The sequence below is a fragment of the Felis catus genome, chromosome C1 (assembly GCF_018350175.1).
Source record: "Felis catus isolate Fca126 chromosome C1, F.catus_Fca126_mat1.0, whole genome shotgun sequence".
NCBI classification, from domain to species: Eukaryota; Metazoa; Chordata; class Mammalia; order Carnivora; family Felidae; genus Felis; species Felis catus.
This window is the reverse complement of record NC_058375.1, coordinates 64,324,619-64,348,452: the sequence shown is the minus strand read 5'-3', so window position 1 is coordinate 64,348,452 and position 23,834 is coordinate 64,324,619. Positions and strand designations below refer to the sequence as shown.

At 40.7% G+C, this 23,834-nt stretch overlaps 1 protein-coding gene and 1 pseudogene across 2 annotated transcripts in view; both read right to left on the bottom strand.

Moving 5' to 3' along the window:
• Positions 1–23,834, bottom strand: part of ST6GALNAC5 (ST6 N-acetylgalactosaminide alpha-2,6-sialyltransferase 5) — a 175,152-nt gene that overhangs the window by 95,895 nt on the left and 55,423 nt on the right. The window lies entirely within an intron of this gene.
• Positions 214–8,277, bottom strand: LOC123379661 (annotated as a pseudogene).

Sequence of the window (23,834 nt, the reverse complement as noted above, 5' to 3'; positions counted from 1 at the left end):
CTAACCATTTGAAATAGGCACACCCATTTGAGATACATAGTTAAGTTACATGCACAGAGAATGGATGTGCACTAATCCTTAGGTACAGAGAACGCATCATTAAAATTAGATACAAAAGTATAAGTCCAGAATCACTAAAATTCCTAGGTGAAGTCATTTAAAGTGTTAACACTAAACAACCGAGACTTTTTATCAGCTACACAACATTCTTGCAAAAAAGCTCACAAGGCAATTTGGGTTGGAGGAATTTTTCTCCTTTAACTCTTCTGAATACAGCTTTGTATTAGCATGTTCAATAAAGCAAGTAACACTTCCACTTGATTGCTTGAAACCATTCTTGACCCTCATTTCATTCCAGTTGGAGGTAATTACTTGCTTCTAATGCAAAGTGCTAAAGACAGCTTTAAATTCTGTTGAATTATTATGTAGATTGGGAATCTGGCCTCCCCACTTCTCTTAAAACAGCACCATAACTCCAACCTCTACTTTGTCAAATTCAAAAGTCAACCTATTTTTCTGGAGTGAAAAATTCTCATTTAAAAGAAGACATTGGTTCTGGACAGGTGGAAAAAATGGGTGAGCTGCCTTGGGAATGAGGTCAGGAATGAATAAATCAGTAATGGTGGAGGTGAAGCATGTACTTTTGGGATCTCATGTACAACAGGATTGGGGAGCGGACTGTTTACGATCTTTTTTCATATCTGGTGCACTGAAAATGCAAGCTTTTGTTCAGGCAGTCTAAACAGAAGCTCTACAATTTAGCCACAGTCACTGGATGATTTTGTTGTTTTATCTGAGTCTTGATGGAAATTCTGAATATTAACTCATTTAAATTCAAATCAATCGTCTCTCTACACTAGAACTCCTCTCTCGATTAATAGTATTTACGGTAAAATGGAGCAGGGTTACTCTTAGCCTCATTCTGGGAATCAATAAAAAACAACAGCAAAAGGCTATTTTTTTCTGTGAATACCTAAATGACTTCACAACCATTATTCCACTCGGAGGAAAAATTATTCTTATATCACAGCGAGGGGGAGAGAATGCATGGCTTCTATTAAGACTAATGGAGGTTGGGATGCAAAGTTCAGTTGTCAGGAAGGAAACAGCCTGTTGTCACAGCCTGCAGAACTGGAGGGAAATTTAGTAATTAGTTCCCCCTAAACCAAGGAGCTTATTGATTTACTCTCCCCTCCTTCATAAGAAAGTAAAGCACAAGATCATACATATTCCAAAACAGGGTAGATGAAATATCTTCCCCAAATTAAAAAGATGGCAAATATAATAATATGAGCTTAAACGTAAAGGATTGTGCATTAGCTATTTTTTTCCACAATGTAGAATATTTAAGTCTACAAAATGTAGAAAAAAACATCACACTTGAAAAATTGGGGACAGAGGGGATGATTTATGACCTCGGTTCATCCCGGGAGGGTAGGCCCCAGGCTCATTTTCTGCTACATTTCTACTACTTTCCATTTTCTAGAATTATGCTTCTGGTCTAATCAAAACACTATTTTGACACAGCCTTTTTAATCTTCCTTTTTTTCTCCCACAAAATCACCTCAGGCTTCACAAATCATTTTACTGGAAACCATAATCTTGTACCTGGGGAACAACGCCGTGTTAACCCTGGGCCCTCTGGACACCTTTTATTAGGTTTCGAGCAATCCTAGGATCTTGGAATGCCAGATGGGCCAGGACACGGTAAGGAGGGTTTTCCAGGTGCCCACCACGGATGGCCCGCCATGGATCCATTTCACCCTGCCGCTCTGGCATTGCCCTGCACTTCCGCTGAGCCAGGACAGAATCCAGAGACAGTCCTGACTGCCCGGGAAAGCCATGCTGAGCCCAAAGCTGGGCCCAAGCTGCCAGGCACCCCTCAAATTAGCAACCTCGGTCTTCAGCTTCCAGGTCTCTTACAATTCAAAAGATGGTCAGGTGTTTGCCTAAGTGGGTTTTACTCAATTTGCTAAGCTTTGAATGTAAGAAAAACACAACCTCTCCTCAGGTGGATTCTCGGGAGGAAAAGCTATAACTACAGATCCAGAACAAATGCCAGGGAAGAACAACTGGTGGAGGGAAGCAGAGAGCACTGTCCGTGGAAGACCCATGTCATTAGGCTGGATGCTGGAATCACAGACTCTATCGCAAGTTAACCTACAGGCCTGCCCTTAATGAAGGAAGCTGCTTTATAGGCAATGCACTAGCTTGTTTTAACAAATGAATTCTTTTGGGAGGGTTGTTCTTCAGATCACAATTCACTCACTCTTCATTTGTTTACGTATTGAAGAGGGACCATGTGCCAGGCTTTGTGCAAGGCACAGCAGATACCACAAGGAGCAAACACAAAAATCCCTGCCTTCGTGTGGTTTACATTCTTGGCCCTGGGTGGGTAAGGGGTGCAGAATAAATAATTAGGAAGATAAGAAAGGGAGACAGAGAGGGGGCCATCTAATTTGTCTTGGAATGCTAAAGACCTTTTTATATTCATCCTTCCTGGGCCTCTGATTAAAGGAAAATTCTTTACCAAACAAAACTCTCTTTGTCATGCTGTGTCATAATGAATATTACATTTCTTAGCTCCAGATCATCTTGACCTATAAACTGTTGGCTGTGGAAATGACACAACAGTCATCTAGTTCTCTCTTTTAAAAAATAAAAGCCGTTCCACAGGAATTGTTACCAGTGTTCTAGACAGAACCAGGACATGTTTTCCTCTAGATTCCTGGCACTGTATATCAGGGGAAGCATTTCTGTGTCCTACCGGATGAAAAACTATTGCCTCGGGCAGCCTTAGGGTAAGAGAAACAGCACCTGGGCACACAGTCCTCCTCTCTTTTGATCCACCTGCCCTTGGACCCCTGTGCTCATCAGCCCATGACCAGGAAATAAATTACCTGCTGAGCACCCACAACTCTCCACCCTGTATGCGCAAACCACACCCTGCTTCCGTTAAAGAATGCAGTATCCAGGCATTGTGTACTCCAAAGAAATCCCACATGATTTCACATGTGTCCTAACCAAATTTTGGTTACTAACACACCTTCACAGTTTAGAAGTCATCTCAGTGAATTAACTGTCATGTCTTGTCACAGTAATGAACTAAAAGCATGACTTTTATACTGAGACTTTGAGGAACAAAAAGGTTCTAGTTAAACTCTCCTGTTACTTGTGTCTCTGATTGTTCATAGACGGAACGAGGTAGCTCGCTTCCTCCCCAAACTGTTATAAAGAGCTGCTGTATTGAGGGTTCCTGCACTGCATCTGGCAATGCTTCAGGACTGCAAGCTCAGAGGCAGAAGTCAGCACAGCTGGGTCTCACCCTGTGGGGTATGGAAGGCTACTTTGGAGGGGGTGTTGTCTGCTCAAGAAGTCTTTCAAATCAGTGAAAAATGAGGCTTTGCTGCATTGCCTTGCACTTTATTTTTCAATCTCCCTTTCTTCTACAATTATTTTTTTATATGACCCAGGGCGGAGAGAGGAGTATCTGTAGTCAAAGAACCTGGGTCCTTGTTGACCAACTGCTGATTCGCTAACCAACCATCAGCCATACATAGGTTACCAATGCCTGATACTTTGACCCTGTGAGGGCAGCCTGGTACAGTGCTTAAAACTGTGGACTCTGGAGCCAAACTACCAAACCCTTTCTGCCACTTTGAAAACTGGGAAGTAACTTAACCTCTCTTTACCTCAGTTTCTTCATTTGTAAAACGGGAATGATAGCACCGATCTCAGGTTGTTAGGCGGAGCAAACGAGTTAATAACTTCTAAATATGCTTAGAGCAGTGCAGGTCAGAGCAATGTCTCAATAAACCTCAGTTGTGGCTAGAGGGAAGAGGCAGAGACTATTTGTGAGAAACAAGCGGAACTGGCTAGTCAAGCTCTCCGTAAGTACAATTCCCACTCTGAATGTTATCACTTGAGGGCAAAAATCGCAGTTGTTCTTTATGTTATAGCTCAAGTGACCCTTTTAGAGGGCTAACTCTTCAGATTGCTACCCATGGGTGACAAATCCAGTGCAAATCAGCTGTTGGTGGATTTTGAACCAGGCTCTTTCTTGACTTGGGGTGGGGAGAGGTACTCCAGATGCCTGTGGAAGTGGAGGGTGAGTGGGGAGGGGACGTTCCCAGAAGCTCTGTGGACACCCTCATTGATATTAGAACTTTCTTTTGGGAGTCCAGGTTGCTTTGATGCAGGCGGGGAGAGGGAAGGGTTCCAGAGAAAACCAGTGAAGTTAGATCTCAAATTAATCTCAGAGAACACCAAGTCTGCTCTGTCAAGATCGAGACGTGCTACTGTGCCCACAGCTCCAGAAGGGCAGCACTATGCCTGCTCTGTGAACCTGAGCATTCTGTGCCCAACACAGTGCCTGGCACACACAAAGCCTAACAAACATCTTCACAGACCAAATGAAGGAATGCACAAATGTGTGAACATTAGTAGGCATTTCTCCAGATGCTAGCAAACTCTGATATTGGAAATACCAAATGTTCCAGTAATTTTGAAGAGTGGTCTTCTGGGTGCAGCTTGACTGATTGATCCACCGTAAGTGAATTTACCAGTCTTAAGAGAACATTGGCCTGTCATATGACAAATGGGTGAGAATGGATGGTAAAGGGAAAATGAATGCTGAGTTAACAATAGAAATAGTTAAAACACAATTTAAGAAATATTGTTTGCTAACATGGTTGACTCTGAGGTCCAAATTGTTCTTATACTACAGGTTAGAAGAAAAAGGCAAATTTGGGGCATCCCTTCACCACATACATAGGAGGAAGGGAAGACTGGAAGCATGGGTGAGAAAACAAGCAAATGAGCAGTCCCTTTAAAATGGAAGCACAGTGCAGAGGATATGTAAACACTTCCTCCAGAATCTCAGAGGCCCCTCCTACCTCAGAGGCCCGCCCATCTCTCCACCCACTTCCCTAGTGCTCTTCAGAACTGACTCTGAGTTCCCTTGCCCCATCCAACACCTCTCATTTAGGAAGCCCCGGACTTGTAGTTGGCAAGTGTGTATTACTTTCCTGGAGCTGCCATAATAAATCACCACACACTTGGTGGCTTAAAACAAGAGAAATTCTCAAAGATCTGGAGTCTAGAAGCCAGAAATCAAGTTGTCAGCAGGGACACACTACCTCCCAAAGACTCTAGGGAGAGGATCATATCTTGCTTCTTCCAGCTTCCAGTGGCTCCGGGAAGTCCTAGCCTGCCGGTGCATCACTCCAATCCTTGCCTCTGTCTTCATGTGTAAGGACACTTTGAAATTGGATTTTTGGGCTGACCCATGTAACCCAGAATGATCTCAAGATCCTTAATTACATCTACGATGACCCTCTTTTCCAAATAAGGTCACATTTACAGGTTCCAGGGATTAGGAAGTGGACATACCTTTTTGGGAGCCACTGTTTGAGCAACTACAGCAACCAGTTCTCTGAATTCAATTTGTGGGGTTCAAGCAGAAGTCTGTGCACTACGTCACTGGAAAAGTCATTGATGATAGTGCCTATTATGGTGACAGTAATGTGAACTCCTCAGCATGGAAATTAAGTGATCTAAAGATAAATCCAAGTCCATTTTATTACTTTTTAATTTTTTTATGTGTGCAATCATCTGATTTATAAAAAGATGTGACAAAATTCAAAATGATACAAAATATCAATTTCAAAACAACATCAAAAGTGAGTGTATTTAACCATACTCAGCTCATAACAGAGCAAATGGGTAAGAAGGAGAATAATTCATGTTATAACGTATTGCTACATGAACTGGCAACAGAAAAAGTTGGTAAAGGAAGGCAGAGGAACTCTCTTTAGAGTGTTAGAATTAGAACCGAGGGGCTCCATAATCATCTGGCATCCGCTCAATGTTGTACCTATGGTTAGAAATGTACATGATGGGCACTCCAGGGATCTTCCAGATCCTTCCTTTAAGGTCCTGGTCAACTGTGACCACAATGTAATACTTGTGCTGAGTTACTCTCTTTACTAAGAAGTCATTTGCATAGGTTCCTTTGTGTGTGCATGGTAATCGTTCAAATCTTGGATCCTTGGCAATCCTTAGAGCCACTCCATACTTTTGCCCCAACTTCTCAGTTTCAGCCATTACAGTCAGTTATACAAGGGACACACTTGGCATACACAGTCCATCATTGATTCTATTAAGTCGAGTTTGGCTTTTATGTATATATATATATATATATATATATATATATATATATATATACATTTTTTTTTCTTAATTCATTTTTGAAAGACAGAGACAGAGCACAAGCAGGGGTGGGGCAGAAAGAGAGGGGGACACAGAATCTGAAGCCGGCTCCAGGCTCTGAGCTGTCAACACAGAGCCCGATGCGGGGCTCAAACTCATGAACCGCGAGATCATGACCTGAGCCGAAGTCAGACGCTCAACCGACTGAGCCACCCAGGCGCCCCAGTCAAATTTGGCCTTAATGGAAAAGTTGATAACATTGGTATAAACAAGGATGTGGTAAGGTGGGCCCAGCTGTGTGTTATACTGGAAGAATAAGCAGGAAGGATGTTGGGGGACTTCTCTTTCCTTGAGTGCACTGAGATCTTTCTTTTCTTTCTTTTTAGGTTTCAATCTATCCTTCTCTTTAAGCCTCTGATCTTGGAGACTAAGCATTCGCTTCATGGTCCCATACTTTCTTGCTTTCTTTTGCTTCCCCATGTTCATGCTGCACTCTTGTTTCCCAAGTCCATTTTAGAAGAAGCTGTCTACTAATGTTCCTGAGTGTGCATGTCACATGTTCTGTGCCAACAGCTGAGCGCAACACTGGTTATTTAAGAATGACTAAAAAGCAGGATTTAAGAGGCCTTGTATGATTAACAGAATGTCTGGCCCACCGAGTTGTCAGTCCTGACATTTGGTCACTAGAACCACATCTTCCATATCTTGTCTCCAGTTGCTACTTAACTAGAGCTGAGTTCAATAATGGCGGTTTTTATTTAATACCCACAATTAAAATGCTAATTTTGTGAGACTCCAAACAAAAGTTTTTAGTGAATCTATAACAAGCACAACTGAGCCACAGCCACCCAGTGAGACTGGCTATGTTTGTCAGTCCTACACCTTTTGTGTTTGGGTTTTATCTTCATTATGAACCAAACAGGAGGCAGAAAGGGGAGGAGCCAGGAGAGGCAAAATTGCTGCCCTCCAAAGCTTGTAACTATGTTTGGCATGAAGGGCAAGATGTTTGCAGTCTGCCCCTGTGGTGTAGGTGTCCCTCCTCATCAGTGGGTAGGAAATGAAGCGGCGAGAAGAGGGGCAGTGTGGGTACAGTAGACCTTTTCCAGCTGGGGCAAAAGAGCAGATTTTAATTCCTACTTTACTACTCACTATGTGACTTGGCAAGCTACTTTACTTCTCCAAATCCCAAGTTCCATCATCCTGAGGGAGCCAGATTATATTATTTCTAAGGTCCTTTCCATTTCATACACGCTTGGAATAGCCTGCCATAAAGATGCAGACTGAAGTGTGTGTGGGTGCATGTGCGCACGTGCGTACGTGTGAGCTCACATTTATTAGTTACTTGGTACATATAAACACCACACTTGTGCTCCATTAAGTCAGTTTTATTTACTTATGAAGGCTTCAGGGCCTAATAATCATAATAACACTAACAACAACTAGCATTTACTGAGCACTTATTTCATGCCAGGTATTATACTAATGTGTCTGACCCATTACCCAAATTCAGAAATCCAGCCTCCCTAACATCTGGTCACTGCAGCCGCATCCTCTGTATCTTGTCTCCAACTGCTACTTAAGCGAGACCTGTGCCCAGTAATGATAATTTTAATTTAATACTCATAATTAAAATGCTAATTTTGTTAAATGTCTCAAATACAGGTCTTTAGTGAAACTATACATGCGTAACTAAGCTACAACAACCCAGTGAAACCAGCCGTAGGTGTTGGTCTTAATATTTCTGAGTTTTACATGCATTTGCATGTAAATAATTAAATACTCATCACAGCTACCCTATGAGGAGGTCCTTTGATTATTCTCATTTTATAGGTAGAAAATTAAGGCCTGGAGAGGTTAATTAACTTATCCAGTTATTCAGTTAGTAGGTGGTAGTCCTGACTCAAATCCTGGAGTCTTAAATTCATTGTAATAGAAGATCCATGAAGTTAGCGACCACATCTGTCTTGTTTGCTGATCTCTTTGGTGCCTAGCACAGTGCCTGGCACAGAGCAGGTGATCAGTAAATACCTGTGGGATGAATGTCTAACTCATATCCCTCACTTCTATTTTTCATGTTTATTTATTTATTTTGAGAGAAAGAGAGAATGTGCGCACATGCACACACATGTGCACATGAGGCAGGGAGGGGCAGAGAGAGAGAGGAAGAGAGACTCTCAAGCAGTCTCCACACTGTCAGCTCAGAGCATGATGTGGGGCTCAATCCCACAAACCCATGAGATCATGACCTGAGCCGAAATCAAGAGTTGGATGATCAACCAACTGAGCCACCCAGACTCCCCGTTTCCCTCACTCTTAACCACTATGCTGTATACATCACATAATCAACCCCCGTTGTGATCTTGTAAGTGGTAACAAGGGAGCCCTCACTAGTGAACATACATAGATTAGCATAATTCCCTCTGTCTTCAATCCTTCAAACAAATTGAAGCCAGTGCATGTTTTGTTGGCCATGAGCCCCCTCCTTCTGCACAAAGGATGATGGAGTTCTGGAGTACTGGTGGCAGGGATGACAAGGTGGATAACCCTGTTTCCCTTGGCCTTGGTTCTGAAAATGGCATTCCCATTCACTGTGGGTCCCGATTTTGCCATGGAAAGCCTGCCTGGCTAATCAGTTGTGTCAGTGACCACCTCTTGTGGGAGCAATGATTAGTTTTCATCATGCCTCTGCCTTTTGACCACAAATAAGTTTGTTTCACTTTTCTATCACCAGAACTGGCTCCTTGTTAATGTGTTTCCAGCCCTAACAGAAGAGAAATGAGAAGGGAGATGGTGTGAGTGTCCCAGTCGCGCTCAACCTGCTAACACTAATGTGCAGCAGGGCAATCTATCCCATTAGAGTTGACAGAGTGTCCCTGAGACAGAACGGATGCTGCAGCTGAAGCCATAAGAGCCCAGAGTGCAGTCACCTCCAGAACACTAGTGTGCAAAGGAAAGGTTTATGGCAAATTGAAAACATTCAGCTCTGTGGAATCCAAGAGGGTTGATTGTTTAGTAAATATTTCATTGAGAACATTAGCTGTGGAATTTGGATGCTTAAGTAAAGCAGATAATTAAATGTAAATAATTAAAAATTAATAATGTTTGAAATGTTAAACATAATGAGACAGGCGATATTTCAGCAATAAAGGGGGTCCGCTCATCTGCTAAGCACCTTCAGGGCTGTGTCACAGCAGATGTGACCTGCATTGGCTCCTCACTCTTCCATTGTCGGCAGATGGCTTCTGGTAGACACTACTACAGCACAGGTTATCTTTACAGAGGAACTACAGGGAGGGGCCCCTGGGTGGCTCAGTCAGTTGAGCATCTCACTACGGCTCAGGTCATGATCTCAAGGTTCATGAGTTAAAGCCCTGCACTGGGCTCACTGCTGTCAATGCAAAGCCTACTTCAGATCCCGTCTCTCTCTTTCTCTGCCCCTCCCCCACTTGCTCTCTCTCTCTCTCTCTCTCTCTCTCTTTTTCTCTCTCTCAAAAATAAACATTAAAAAAATTTATAAACAAAGGAACTACATAGACCAGTTATTGGGGGAGGGGACGAGTATGGAGGGGGCAGGGGAGAATCTGTAAATATATTGCCAGAAGTCACACTTCCAGTCAGAAGGAGCTTGGAATGAAACAAAGATGAGTCCACACTTGTCTAGTGAATCAAATCATGAAATGGAAGACTGGAGAGTTGCTCCATTGAGTCTTGCTCTTGGTCTCTCATCTTCAAACATTTTCCTTTTCCTCGCCAGCAGCTATGTCTCCTCACTCTAAAAAGAATATGTACAAAGTTTTCTTGTGCTACAAAGAGAATTCTCTCAACATGTTTCTCTGTAAACACAGTGCTCCTCTCTCCTTTCCTTCCTTATCAAACCTCTTGAAAGAGTGGAGCACATTCCCTCCCTCCCTCTCTCTCTCTGCAGCCCCCTTTCCCTGGTGTGGCAGCCTGACTCTGCCCCCACCACACCATACAAAAGCTGCTCTTATTAGAACTACCAAAGCTGTACTACTCAGGATCCAAGGATCTCATAAGACCTCCCCACAGCATCTTATAATCATGATTACTTTTCTGAAATGCTCTCCTCCTCTGGTTTCAGCTCTAACATTTTCTCTCAATGTTCCATCTACCTCTCTGATGATCAGTTTTTAGTTGGTGGCTGCCCTTAAATGGGAGCTTTGCCTCTAAGTTCTTTTCTTCTCCACAAAAGGGCACCTGCAAGTAAAAATGCAGCAGAGACAAGGCAGGAAACATAAATGTATGAAATGGATGGGAGATAAGGGGATGTAAGACAATAGGGAGTGGTGGAGCCTATGGCAAATGCATATTTAACACCTTAGTTCTAAAGGCATTCAAATTGGAATGCAGTCAGTTTTGATCTCTTCAGGGGTGTTACTGAGAGCAATGAATTGCATGCATAAATATTATTAGTCACACAGGGTCTGAGAAAAAAGCATGTTTCTTTCACATGTTCCTCCGGTAATGAGGACTGACATCAGTATCAGGTACAGGTTCATGGTGGTTTTACACTGGTTTTTTTTTTTTTTTTCATCCTATCACACCAGGTGAACACATTCATTCCTTGTTCTTCCTTTAAGTTTGCCTGCACTCTGTCTTAGAAATGCCTAGTGGGTGTTTGCCTTAATTAGTGCATTTGCTCTTTCTTCTACAACTCAGCAGCCTCGACTCTTCCTTACAGCATCTGCCATCAAACTATCCATCATTTTCCTTTTAAAAAAATATTGAGAATTTAACATGGTTTTATTTATTTATTTATTTTTTATTTTTTAAAAAAAATTTTTTTTTCAACGTTTATTTATTTTTGGGACAGAGAGAGACAGAGCATGAACGGGGGAGGGGCAGAGAGAGAGGGAGACACAGAATCGGAAACAGGCTCCAGGCTCCAAGCCATCAGCCCAGAGCCTGACGCGGGGCTCGAACTCACGGACCGCGAGATCATGACCTGGCTGAAGTCGGACGCTTAACCGACTGCGCCACCCAGGCGCCCCAATTTAACATGGTTTTAAACTGTGAGTGGAAAATGTTTACACATCATATAGCTGAGAAGGGGTTAACATCCAACATATAAGGAACTCATGCAGTCCAATAACAAAAAAACAAACAATCCAATTTAAAAATGAGCAGAGGAACTGAATAAACATTTTCCCAAAGGCATACAGATGGCCAACATCTACATAAAAAGGTGCTCCACATCACTAATCATCAGGGAAATGCAAATCAAAACCACAAGATATCACCTCACACCTGCGAGAATGATTATCGTCAAAAAGACAAGACATAGTAAGTGTTGGTGAAGATGTGGAGGAGAGAGTTGCCGAAAATGTAAAGTGGTATAGCCGCTATAGAAATCACTATGGAAGTTCCTCAAAAAAATTAAAAATAGAACTACTCTATGATCCAGCAATTCTGCTTCTGAGTATATTGCCAAATGAAATGAAAACAGGATATCGAAGAGATATATCTGTATTCTCATATTCAGTGCAGCATTATTCACAATAGCCAAGTTATGGAAACAATTTAAGTGTTCACCAACAGATGAATGGATAAAGAAGATATGGCATATATGTGCAATGGAACATGATTTAGCCATGAGGAAGAAGGAAATTCTGCTCTCTGCGACAACATGGCCCTAGAGGGCATTATTAAGTCAAATAAACCAGAGGCAGATAAATATTGCATGGTATCACTAGTATATAGAATCTGTTAAAAAAAAAAAAAGTCTAACTCAGAAACAGAGGTAGAAAAGCGGTCGCACCAGAGAGGGGGAGTGTTGGGAGAAATAGAAAGGTTGGTAAAAAGGTATAAACTTTCATCTATAAGATCAATAAGGTTTACAGTAATGTAAAACATAGTGACTATACTTAATAACACTGTAGTATATAATTTAAATTTGCTAAGAGAGTAGCACTTAAATGTTCTAACCGCTCTCCAATTGTGAATTTAATCAGATTTTTAACTGTGCCGATAATTTAATGAGGTTATTGTTATTTTTATTAAGGTTCTGGTTATAAACTTATGGGTTTTGAGTGCTCTTCCTCATCTTTATTTTCCACACAAGTCCTATTATTTTTTAGTGTTTGATTTTGCAAAACTTTTGGTTTTTAAGAAGCTTGTATTAGCAAACATCAAAAACAACGGAAAAGAAATGACAAGCAAAAATGAAAAACCACCTGCAAGGCCATTTTAGGACCTCTGTTCTGCACCACCTCCTGCTGTGATCTTATCTTTACCTTTTGGTGATCAATGACTCCTATGTTGCTGATCCCAGACTTGTATTCTCCAGCCCAAACCATTCTCTGAAGAGGTAGGTGATATTCAATTATCTAAAATCTCAACATGGCATCTCCAGAGAATATATCCAAAACAAGCTTTTTATAGTTCCCCTTTCCACCCTACCAACATGCCCCCCACCCCCAGCTCTGCTTCTCTTCCTATCCTGATTTAGATTGTGTCCTCTGATTCTATTTTGAATCCTTATTCCCTCTCATCTGCTGCCTTCTGTGGGTCACAAAGTGCTATTGATTCTCACTGTGAAAATAGCTTTACATCCCACCGTTCTGCATCTAATTCTGCTGTCATGGAGAACCTCATGGAGGACCTCATCTTTTGCCTGAAACCCACTATTGCTGAACTATTTCTCTGATGCCATCCCTGCTTTGCACACTGACATTTCAGACAGACTGAGAGACAGTAAGGGGAACTGATGAGAGACAAAATAGGCTGCTAACCTTCCATTCTGGTCAGAATCAGCCTTAGTGTGCATGGGCCTTATTTGAAAGGAATGAGTTATTTGGATAAGTGATACTGTTCAGGTAAATCAGAGGAGAAAAAAAAATCAGATGATCCTGAGAAGCATCTAAATTTGTTCCATCTGATGGCTGTCAACAGTGGATACAGCTGACTTTCTGAATATCTGGCACTTAAAAGGTGATTGAGAGGTATTCGTTGAATGAAGGTTGGAGCACTGGTGCCTTAGGACCCTGGGAACTACCTGCCCTTTTCTCCTATGCCACTCAGATTTCAGATTCTGTCTTAAAATCCTTCCGTCAACAATGAGAATGGAGAAGCTATTTGGTGTTCAGTCAGAGGATGTTTATTTTCCTTCCTGGAAGAAGACACACTGGATTGAATCGAGGGATTTCCTGTTTCTTGGAGATGTCAAGGAACTGATGATAGGGTATGAGAATGACCTTGTGAACAAGGGGATACTGTCTCGTCTAGTGTCTTTTCTTCTACTCACACCTTCTACTTCTAACCAAAGGAAGCTCTCTGAGTCTAAATATGTTCAAATGTTAGTTCATTATGCTTAATAAATAAGTTAGAAATTATTTGTCTACTTCTATGTCTTTTAAATTTCCATTTTACATGATTATCTAGAACAAATTTCTCTATTTCAAATTTATTCGGTAACTTCCAATTACTTTATTGGTCATAAATAAGTTCCTCAAATGGCATTTAAAGCTCTTCCTAACAGGACCCTGCCCACCTGTCCCCCTTAGCCTTGAATTCCCTTCTGTAAGACTGGCTACAGCCTGCTCTGCCCTATGTTGTTTTCTGAACATATCCTTTATTTATGCCCTTTTCCTGCTTTGTCTTAGTTTCTTTCTGCCTTCTAGAATATCTTCACCTTTGGCATCTCTCATTATTCCTTTTAGGCCAGATTAACTATTTCCTCTTTCATGATGGACTTCCTGATCCTCCTTCCCTTTACAACTGGTTAGGAGGCCTCTTTATTCAAAATCCTAAATTACATAGGAATTTAAACAATAATTATTATATCAATAAGATAAACTACATGGACCTTCTAATACCTTGATTATTGTATCATTTTAGACTACACTTCTTTGTTATTTTGATTTAATATGTGTTAATTTCTTTTTTCTTTTTCTTTTTTTTTATTTGAGAGAGAGAGAGAAAGAGAGAGAGGAGCAAAGAAGGAGAGAGACAATCTTAAGCAGGCTCTGCCCTGAGCATGGAGCCCCATGCAGGACTCAATCTTTCAACTGTGAGATCATGATCTGAGCGAAAATCAAGAGTCATATGCTTAACCAACTTAGCCACCCAGGCACCCCTATCTGTGTTAATTTCTTGACACTAATCAGGTCTTACCAATTCTACATCTAATGGGACAACCAAATGGCATCTTTTTGGACATGGTTCCCTGTCTCCTTTGCCAGTTCCTCTTCTATAAAACCATTATATTGAATCTTTCGATTTTCATCCTGACTTATTCTGATTTCGTGTATTTCTCATGTTATCTATTTCCATGGGTTTAAATAATATTTATCTATTAACTTCTAAATGTACATCTTTATTTTCAATTTTTTATTTGGATTTGGAATTCATATGGCTGACAGCCAACTCAGATATTTAAGGCTCAAGATGTATAGTTGAATTCTTGAACTTCTCTAAACCTAGAAAGGAAGAGAAGAAAAAAGACAAAAATAACCTCTATTAAAAGGTGGAAGATTTTGCTAACAGTCCTAGAATTGCATATTCCTAAAAGGACCTTGGAATCATCTAGTCCATGTCCTCATTTGCATGAAAAACCCCACATCTTCTGGTACAAAGTCCAACGTTCTTTCCACTACATCGCCATATAACCTCTGCTAGGGGCCTCAGAAAAACCGTTAGTATCTATAATTCATTTTCAAGAGTGCAACAATTAATGCAATTTCAAAAGCTAAGTGATTATAAAACTGAAAATAAATCTCCTAGATTTACTCCAGTTGGGCAACCTCATAAATACTACTTAATTACCATATAATAATGTTCTCCAAATTAGGAGTTGACCCCACAAAGGGAACTACTCCATAGAAAGGATTTCTTCCCCTCAAATTCCAATAACACATGCACAAAATGTCTCAAAGAAAGAACATCCTTCAATGAAACTTGCCGTGAACCTTTCTCCAAGAGGAAAAGCTCCCTTACAAGAAGAAAAAGGCCATTATTTTCGGTGTGTATGTTTTCCTTACTATATTCTAGAGTATGAACAACCAAGTAAACTGCAAATTTGGTTCTTTAAGGAAAGATCTGTTGCTTCAAACAAAAGACAATACATCAGATGTTTGCTTTAAGAGCTGTGTACCAACAAAATAAAGTGATAGATGGGGACATTATTTATAATACACACCACAAAAACATAATAATCTTAATTATATAATAAGCTTCAAATGAATGTAAAAATACTAAGACCCCTGGAAAATAGTCAAAGAACAAATTACACAAATAATAATAATAATACAATGAGCAAACAAATATGTGGGAGATTTTCAATCCAACTAGAGGTGTTTTTATTGCCTTTTATTTTCTTTTGAAAAATTAAGAATGTTTTTATCTCTACAGAAGATAATCTATTACACTAGAGAAAAGTTCCATGAGCTAGGTTGGAAAGTCAGAGAGGAACCAATTCCTGGTTCTTTCTGAAAACCATGCCCCCTAGGGTTAATGAGGTTAAAACTAGCAGAAAATGTAAAGCTTGTTTTTCAGCGAACTGTTTCTCCTTAATCATCCATTGCTTCTTTTCAGGCCCCACTAACAAATACACTAGTTGTCTCTGCAGAAGCCTGGGCTCAGGTCAACTGATAAGGTTCCAGCCTATGAACATCAATGCCTTGCATTCCTTAGCCTGAATGGTCTTAAACCACCAGAATAACCCTAGACTACCTACTGGCCGACCAAGAACTAGGCAGCCTAACCCAGCTTAAACCAGCTTGAACTTGGCACCAAGTCAACGCCTATGCAGATGAGCCAAAAAGTGTCCAACAGTTACCATTGCTTCATTATAATGTTAAAGTCTCCACCCTAGGAGGAACACAAGCTTCATGAACATATGATGCATGTATAGACATATTTCCTAAGTATGCTGTGCAACTTTATGCCCGCCTTTACATGTGATGACAAAGCTCCCCTCTCTAATATTAAATCCTAAATAAAAGAGCTTGCTTGGGGAGCCTGGGTGGCTCAGTCAGTTAAGCGGTGGACTTCAGCTCAGGTCACGATCTCGCCGTCCGTGAGTTCAAGCCCCGCGTCGGGCTCTGTGCTGATGGCTCAGAGCCTGGAGCCTGCTTCCGGTTCTGTGTCTCCCTCTCTCTCTGCCCCTCCCCCGTTCATGCTCTGTCTCTCTTTGTCTCTAAAATAAATAAACATTAAAAAAAAAAAAAAAAGAGCTTGCTCATCCCTACTCAGGGAATCCGGCTTTGGAAATTATTCCCCATGATCTTCTTATTTACTGCAATTAAAGATTACTTTGTGTCAGGACGTCTGGGTGGCTCAGTCGGTTAAACATCTGACTTCCGTTCAGGTCATGATCTCATGGTTCCTCAGTTAGAGCCCGGTGCTGGGCTCTGTGCTGACAGCTCAGAGCCTGGAGCCTGCTTCGGATTCTGTGTCCCCCTCGCTCTCTGCCCCTCCCCCGCTGATGCTCCGTAGCTCTGTCTCTCTCTCTCTCCCTCTCAAAAATAAAAAATAAACATTAAAAAAAAAGAGATTACTTTGGGTCACAATTCCACCTGGTGTACTCTCTACTGGTGACTCACCAAGGAGAAGACTCATGTTAGTCTGGTTACATTTTCACTCGGAGTTACATGTCCACTCAGAGTCTCAACTTTGGTGAGAAACTGGTACAGGTAACTCAATGAGTTATACTCAATTATATCTGAGATGTTGTAAAAAGGGTCTAGCACAGAATCTATACCCATGTAAGTATAAACCCATGAGAGTAGGACTTAATTTTGTTCATGGGCTATATATACTCCTAGGGTCTGAACTTTTCAGGCATTTAATAATAATAATAATTCTTGAATTTAATTTCAAAAATGATTTGAATCACCATCTTGTTATAGGTCTTTTATACAAATCCCAAATGTTTTGCTATAAAATATGAGGGCCAAAGCCCTTTGTTTTTGTTTTTAAGTTTATTTACTTATTTATTTTGAGAAGAGAGAGAGAGAAAATGAGCAGGGGAAGGGCAGAGAGAGAGGGAGAGAGAATCCCAAACAGGCTCCGCACTGTCAGCCGACACGGGGCTCCATCTCATGAACTGTGGGACCTTCACCTGAACTGAAACTGAGAGTCAGACGCTTCACCAACTGAGCCACCCAGGCACCCCCAAGGGTCTTCAGTTTGTGTGCTAACTTTACAATTCAATTTTTTCACATCTGGACAATTTCCCCTTTCAAAAAAAAATATATATATATATTTAACCAAGGAATTGAAATCATAATAACCAACTAGTATAACACCAATTTTATTCCCACATTATTACCATCACTTCTAGTTATTTAGCACTTCACAGCAAAATTAACTTGCCAACCTATACCTTTACATATACATATTTATTCAATTCAACAAGAGTATAAAATGCCACCCTCACTGAATATATTGCCACTAGTGATGATTTGTACCTAAATAATAACTCTCGAATAGAGCTCACTGTTTTATGGGTCTTTGGTGGGATTTTTAAAAAATGAATTCTGCACAAGAGAGGACATTAAAAAAAGAAAAACCCATAATCTGATTTTTCCCCCCATCCGGTCATTGTGTTAGTTTCTTTTTATTAATCTAAACAATACAATCACTTTGACATACTACTGTTATTTGTTATTTATTTCCCACATATTTCCAAAAAAGGATTTAAAGTAGTCCATTTTAACATGCTGTTAGTGTCTTCAATATTTGGCTCCCTGGAAGCAGCTATAAAATCGAATACACACAGCTTGTTCAGTATAACATACTATAGAACCAATTTTTCCTATGACCAATAAATAAAAGCATGTATTGTATACCCACATATTATTATGCTGAAGTAATTTCTATCAAATCAGCAATTAAACAAAGTAAAATCTGACTTATGAAACAATCAATAGCAGAATGAAATGAAAGTAATTAGTCTAATTTGTGAATACTGTATATAGCCTTAAAAATATTAAGTACAGATTCATTATATATTTGATTAGCTCAAGATTTCCAATTCTGACTGAAGACTCCACAGAGGCTTTCTAAAGGGGCCTGTCTTTCTTTCTTTCTTTCTTTTTTTTTCCTTCAGCATTGCTTCAGAAGAACTGACTAGCAAAGGCTTCCCTTTTAGCCTGTTAATAACTACCAAAATATTCACAGTATTCCCTGGGCTTTCTCCACTTCTCACATCGTCAGGTTTTAGCATGCAGGCCTTATTCTCAACCCAATTACCTGGATATGAAGCAGGAACTTCGCAGCTGTCACAAAACACCTATACCATTTTAGAAAGGCATTGCTATCAATAACCAAAAACGGGGATTTTATCGCAGACAATATGTGAAATTGCACCTCACTGACAAAACCATTGCAGAACCTGGGTGATAATATTATTATAGTAATTACCATATGTCTTACATCAAATGCAACTCCAGTTTTATTATCATTCAGGTTTTCTAGAAGGAGATAGGAGGGAGCTGTCATAGTTAGACAGATAGTTTGTCCTCTATTCAACTGCCAGCTCCCCCTGAAACACAGGCTTTCTATTCTACTAAAGGAAATGCAATTATAACTCCATTTGCATCGAGAACAAGAGAAGCCCTGGGTTAATTACAGGTAAGGTTCTATTTACATTCCCTGGGGCTAGCCACAGCCAGATTCCATTTCTCAGGTGGAAAAAAACTGCCAGAGTTTGAACTAAATCCACATTTTTTATTCCACTCTTGCAGTTTTGTGTGGCCAAAGGGAGTCTGTCAGTCAAAGATCTTTCAAACATAACCTCAGAAACCTTCATTTTCCAGACTCTGAATGTAGTTAAAGTAAGTTCAGAACCCAAAGTCTAAACAAAAGAAAGGAAAGATGGAGGTCTGAGGCATTCATGTGAAGATGGGGAGAGAGGGAGTGGCAGTGATGAGGTTTTGGGGTGATGGGGGTTCCGGAGCCAATGACCAAGAAAGAATTCTTGAAGATGTCTTTGGTATAAAAGGTGATGTTATTAAAGCACAGGGACAGGACCGTGGGCAGAAAGAAAGAGCTGTACTGGGTTGTGAAGAGTGGCTGTTTTTATACTATGGAGTTGGGGAGGTAAAGTCCAAAAGGAGGCCTCCACAGGGACTTGGATATGCTAAAGAGGACTCCTAAGAGACCTGAAGCCTTGCTATTGTCAAGCTAAGATTTCCCCCTACTAAGGCATTAACATTATGACTGCAGGGGGTTCTTGGAGAAATGGTACACTCTGTATTTGCCTCAAGTATTTGTCAATTGGCTGCAGGTTATGAGGAAATTTAATTTCACCTGCCATTTCCTTCTTGCTTTGTTCCCCATATCACTATTGAGGGGTGATACTGGGGCTCCAGGAAATGGAGTCTATAGGATTCTGGAGATTAGACTACTGATAAGATTGCCTTTTTCGTGATTTACTAAGACATTGTCCTGTATGACTGTGATCTCTATCAGTTAACCATTTGTTTTATTTCCTTTCCTCTGTTCTTGGGCAGCCAGGAGTGCCTGAGGAATATCACACACATCCCATCTGCCTGCGGGGGTGCAGAGGGGGGGGAAGGTGAGTGGGGAGGGGGGTGCTCTAGCTTGCACTTTGTCCTCAGCTTGCCCCATACTCCCTCATCAGCAATATGTGTATTATTAGCATTATATAATCAACTGCTTAAAAATGTAAGGCAAAGGAGTAGGAAAAGGTGAGCACCTCAACACCAGTTTACTAACAGGACTATTTATTTACAAAAGACTGGACATCTAAAAAATAATTTTTCTCATCGGTGAGGCTTCCTGGACTCTTCTGGCTTTCAGGGTTTTGTTTTGTTTTTGTTTTTTTTATGAAGAAAAGATGGACAGCTAATATCAGAGATGTGTCTCTGAGTTCCTCTCTCCTGATTTAGATTCAGCTTTCCAAAAATATGTATATGGCAGGTCTTATGCCATTAACGTTCTTGCCAAGGTAATAGCAGACTCTTTAGTTGTCTGGTTACAATCTGATAATCTTCTGAATTCTGCATATGCTAGATGTCTAAAGCCAGCCTCTTCCCAGTCATTATCCACAATATCTCTATGTTATTTTGCTCATACTCCTCACTTATTACTATCTGATAGAGTCTTTTGACTTTCTTTCTTTCTTTCTTTCTTTCTTTCTTTCTTTCTTTCTTAGAGACAGAGAGAGAGAGAGAGAGAGAGAGAGAGAGAGAGAGAGAGAGAAAAGGGAGGGAGAAAGCACATGCACACCGGATGGGGAGGACCAGAGAGAGAATTTTAGGCAGCCTTCACGCCCAGCTCAGAGTCCAACAATGGGCTGGATCTCATGACTGAGATCATGACCTGAGCTGAAATCAAGAGTTGGGTGCTTAACAGACTGGACTAAGCCACCCAGGCAGCCCTGATGGATATTATTTTAACACATACTGGTTAGACTGTTTACTTTCAGTTTTACTCTCCCTCTTCTCCCCCATCACAGGCACATAAGAATGCTATATCCCTGAAAGTAGGAGTCCTTATTTGGAGCCTAGAACAGCACCAGACACATAGCAGGTACTTGCTCATTATGTTAAATGAAAGAATAAACTGCTATCATAATTTAAGATGATCTGAAGGTTTGCTCTGGCAGTAGCCACTGCCAGAGCTTCCTCTATTCATAGATGATGTAGATATGGAGAATGCTTTCTTTATAGACCATTTCTCCAGGAGCAAAAATTTAAGATTCCATTTAAGAAATGATATGGAAAACAATTCCAGTTTTATAAAGGTTTTAGATTCTTCTGAAGAAAAAAAGTTATCTCTGAAGAATTGTAATGCATGCATGCACTCTTTCCAGAAGAACCAGCCAGGGAGAAAAATGAGGGATGATTCTGACCTCATTTCACTCAGATCAGATCAAGAAAGAGGTGGGGACTGAAAAACTGGAAGAAGAAAAAGTATTACCCCTTCTAGTGAGGAAGGTGTGCATGCCACCCCTTTGCAAGGAGTATGTCCTACAAATAGAATTCCTTACTTTCAACCCTTAGACCTTCATTTTTCTTTTGTTATGCTAAATTGAAAATAAAACAAAAGCCTCCATTTGTCAGTCAAGAGGGATGAGAATAGTTCACATCAGTGCAAAAAAGATGGCCTTGGTAACAGCCTTGGAAAAGCTGGGCTACAAAATATTTACCAAGTTCAAGTTTCTTATCAGTGGACAAACCAATATCCATTCACCTTCAACTCCAAGGGAGATTTCATAGTGGGATGGCTTTCAGCTTTGGTGAGAGTCGTACGACCTCTTAGAGACTATCCTCCACTCGGCAAGACTCTCCTCTGTGTATGATGAAATTCCTCTAATTCCCACCAGCACTTGCACCCATTTACCCACTTCCCTAAAGCCCCCACTCAGCCCTGCCCCTCTTATTCACTGCAGATGGGAAAACAAAAGTCATATAAATTCCCAGACTTCTCACACCCATACCTATGAATGTATTTACTTCCACATGTAGGCTCATTTCTTGCTCTCTAGCCTGAGAGAAAGGTGTTCTCCCCCACCTAAGGCTACTTCTTCATGCTGTCCATCCCACCAGTTACCTCTCACCAAATCCCGGGCCTCGCTTTAACAGCAATCCTCTTCCTTTCCCACACTGACCACCTCTCTTCTAGTAACTCTTCGTGGCAACAAACAAGTCTCTTGGGTCTTAAGAAGTCTTTCTTTGATTCAACATTCCTCTTAAGCTATCGCCTAAGTAAACATTGACCTCTACGTCCTCATTCCTAAACTATTTAGTGTCTCCTTGAAATCTAACTTCCATCCCATCTCATTAAGGTCAACAATCACTTAATTCCTAAACCCGATGAACTCAGATTTCTTTTTCCTTTTTTGGCAGGGGGAGAGGGTACTCTCTTTATCTTGAAATTCTTGACATTCCTGACATCACCTTCTCTTACACCTCTGCTTACCTTCCTGACTTGGTTTCCCTTTTGCTGATTCTGCTATATGCTGTTTAAATGTCATTTCTTTCTGGAGCCTAGTCTTTAGTCTTATCTTCTACAGATGATCAGGTGATTTAACCCATTTTAATTACCATCTGGAAGATGCTAATGATTTGAATGAAATATCTGGTCATATCTCTCTTTGGAGAGTTAAATATATGTGTCTGATACATTTTTAACCACAGAATCATGTTGGGGGGCCTGGGTGGCTCAGTCGGTTGGGCGACTGACTTCACCTCAGGTCATGATCTCACATTTGATGGGTTTGAGTCCCGCATCGGGCTCCGTGCTGACAGCTCAGAGCCTAGAGCTTACTTCCGATTCTGTGTCTCCCTCTCTGTCCACCTCCCCTGCTTGTGCTCAGTCTCTCTCTGACTCTCAAAAAATAAATAAATGTTAATAAAAAAAATTTTAACCACAGAATCATGTCAAACCAACATATGGGAAACTGAATTCTCATCTACTAACCAAAAGCCTATTATATGCAAACACTAAAATGCTATAAAATATTACAAATATAACTCATTTATTATTAAATATACACCTAAATCCCTCAGCCAGGCTTGATAAGATGGCAGAGGCTAGTCAATCAAAGAATAGGAACAATGAGTCCCAATAATTTCAGTGCACATATCTCACTTTACTCAAAATATACTGGTTACAATTTGGGTAAGTCAAAGTATCAGTATGTTAGTTATCTATTACTGAATAACAAATATACAAATTAGCAGCTTAAAATAACACATATTTATTGACCACTTTTTATGAGTCAGGAGTCTGGGCATGACTCTGCTGGACCCTCTGCTTAGGGTCTCACAAGGTTATGGTCAAGGTGTTGGCAGAGGTTATGGTTTCCTCTGAGGCTTGACTGGGAGAGGATTCAGTTTTAAATTCCATCCGGCTGTTGGCAGAATTTAGTTCTTGGTAGTTTCTTGCTTGCTGTTTGCAGAGGCTGCTCTCAGCTTCTAGAAGCTTTCTGCAGTTTCTTTCTATGTGGCGTCCCTCCACAGGACCACTTACTTCCTCAAAGCCATCAAGGGAAGGAGAAATTCCAGTAAGATGGGCGCTACCATCTTATGTCATGTTATCACATACATATAATCATAAACATCCCGCCACCTTTGCCTTGTAACAGTGGTTAGAAGCAAATCACAGGTCCTACCCACTCAGGAGGATGGGATTACACAAGGGTGTGAACGTCAGCAGGTGGGGAACATGGGACCACCCTAGGAGCCTCTCTGCCAAGATCAATACATTTTTTTTCCTTTATGTACAGGTGTCATAAATACCTTTACTTTTGACTGATTTCACAGTGTCTCCTCTCTAGTTAGTTAACAAGTACAGTAAAACCTTGGTTTGTGAGCACAATTCATTCGGGAAACATGCTTGTAATCCAAAATACTTATGTATCAAAGCGAATTTCCCCAGAAGAAATAATGGAAACTCAGATGATTCGTTCCACAACCCAAAAACATTCATATAAAAATGACTGCAATACTGTAATAGAACACAAAATAATAAAGAAAACACAAAATATAAAGAAAAATAAACAAAATTACCTTTGGAAACCTTTGTGGCTGGTGTGAGGGAGATAAGAGAGAGGAGGGTTATTATGTAGAATGCCTTTCACTATCACTAATGGAATCACTGCTGTCTATTGGCTCAGTGGAATCTTTTTCTTTTCG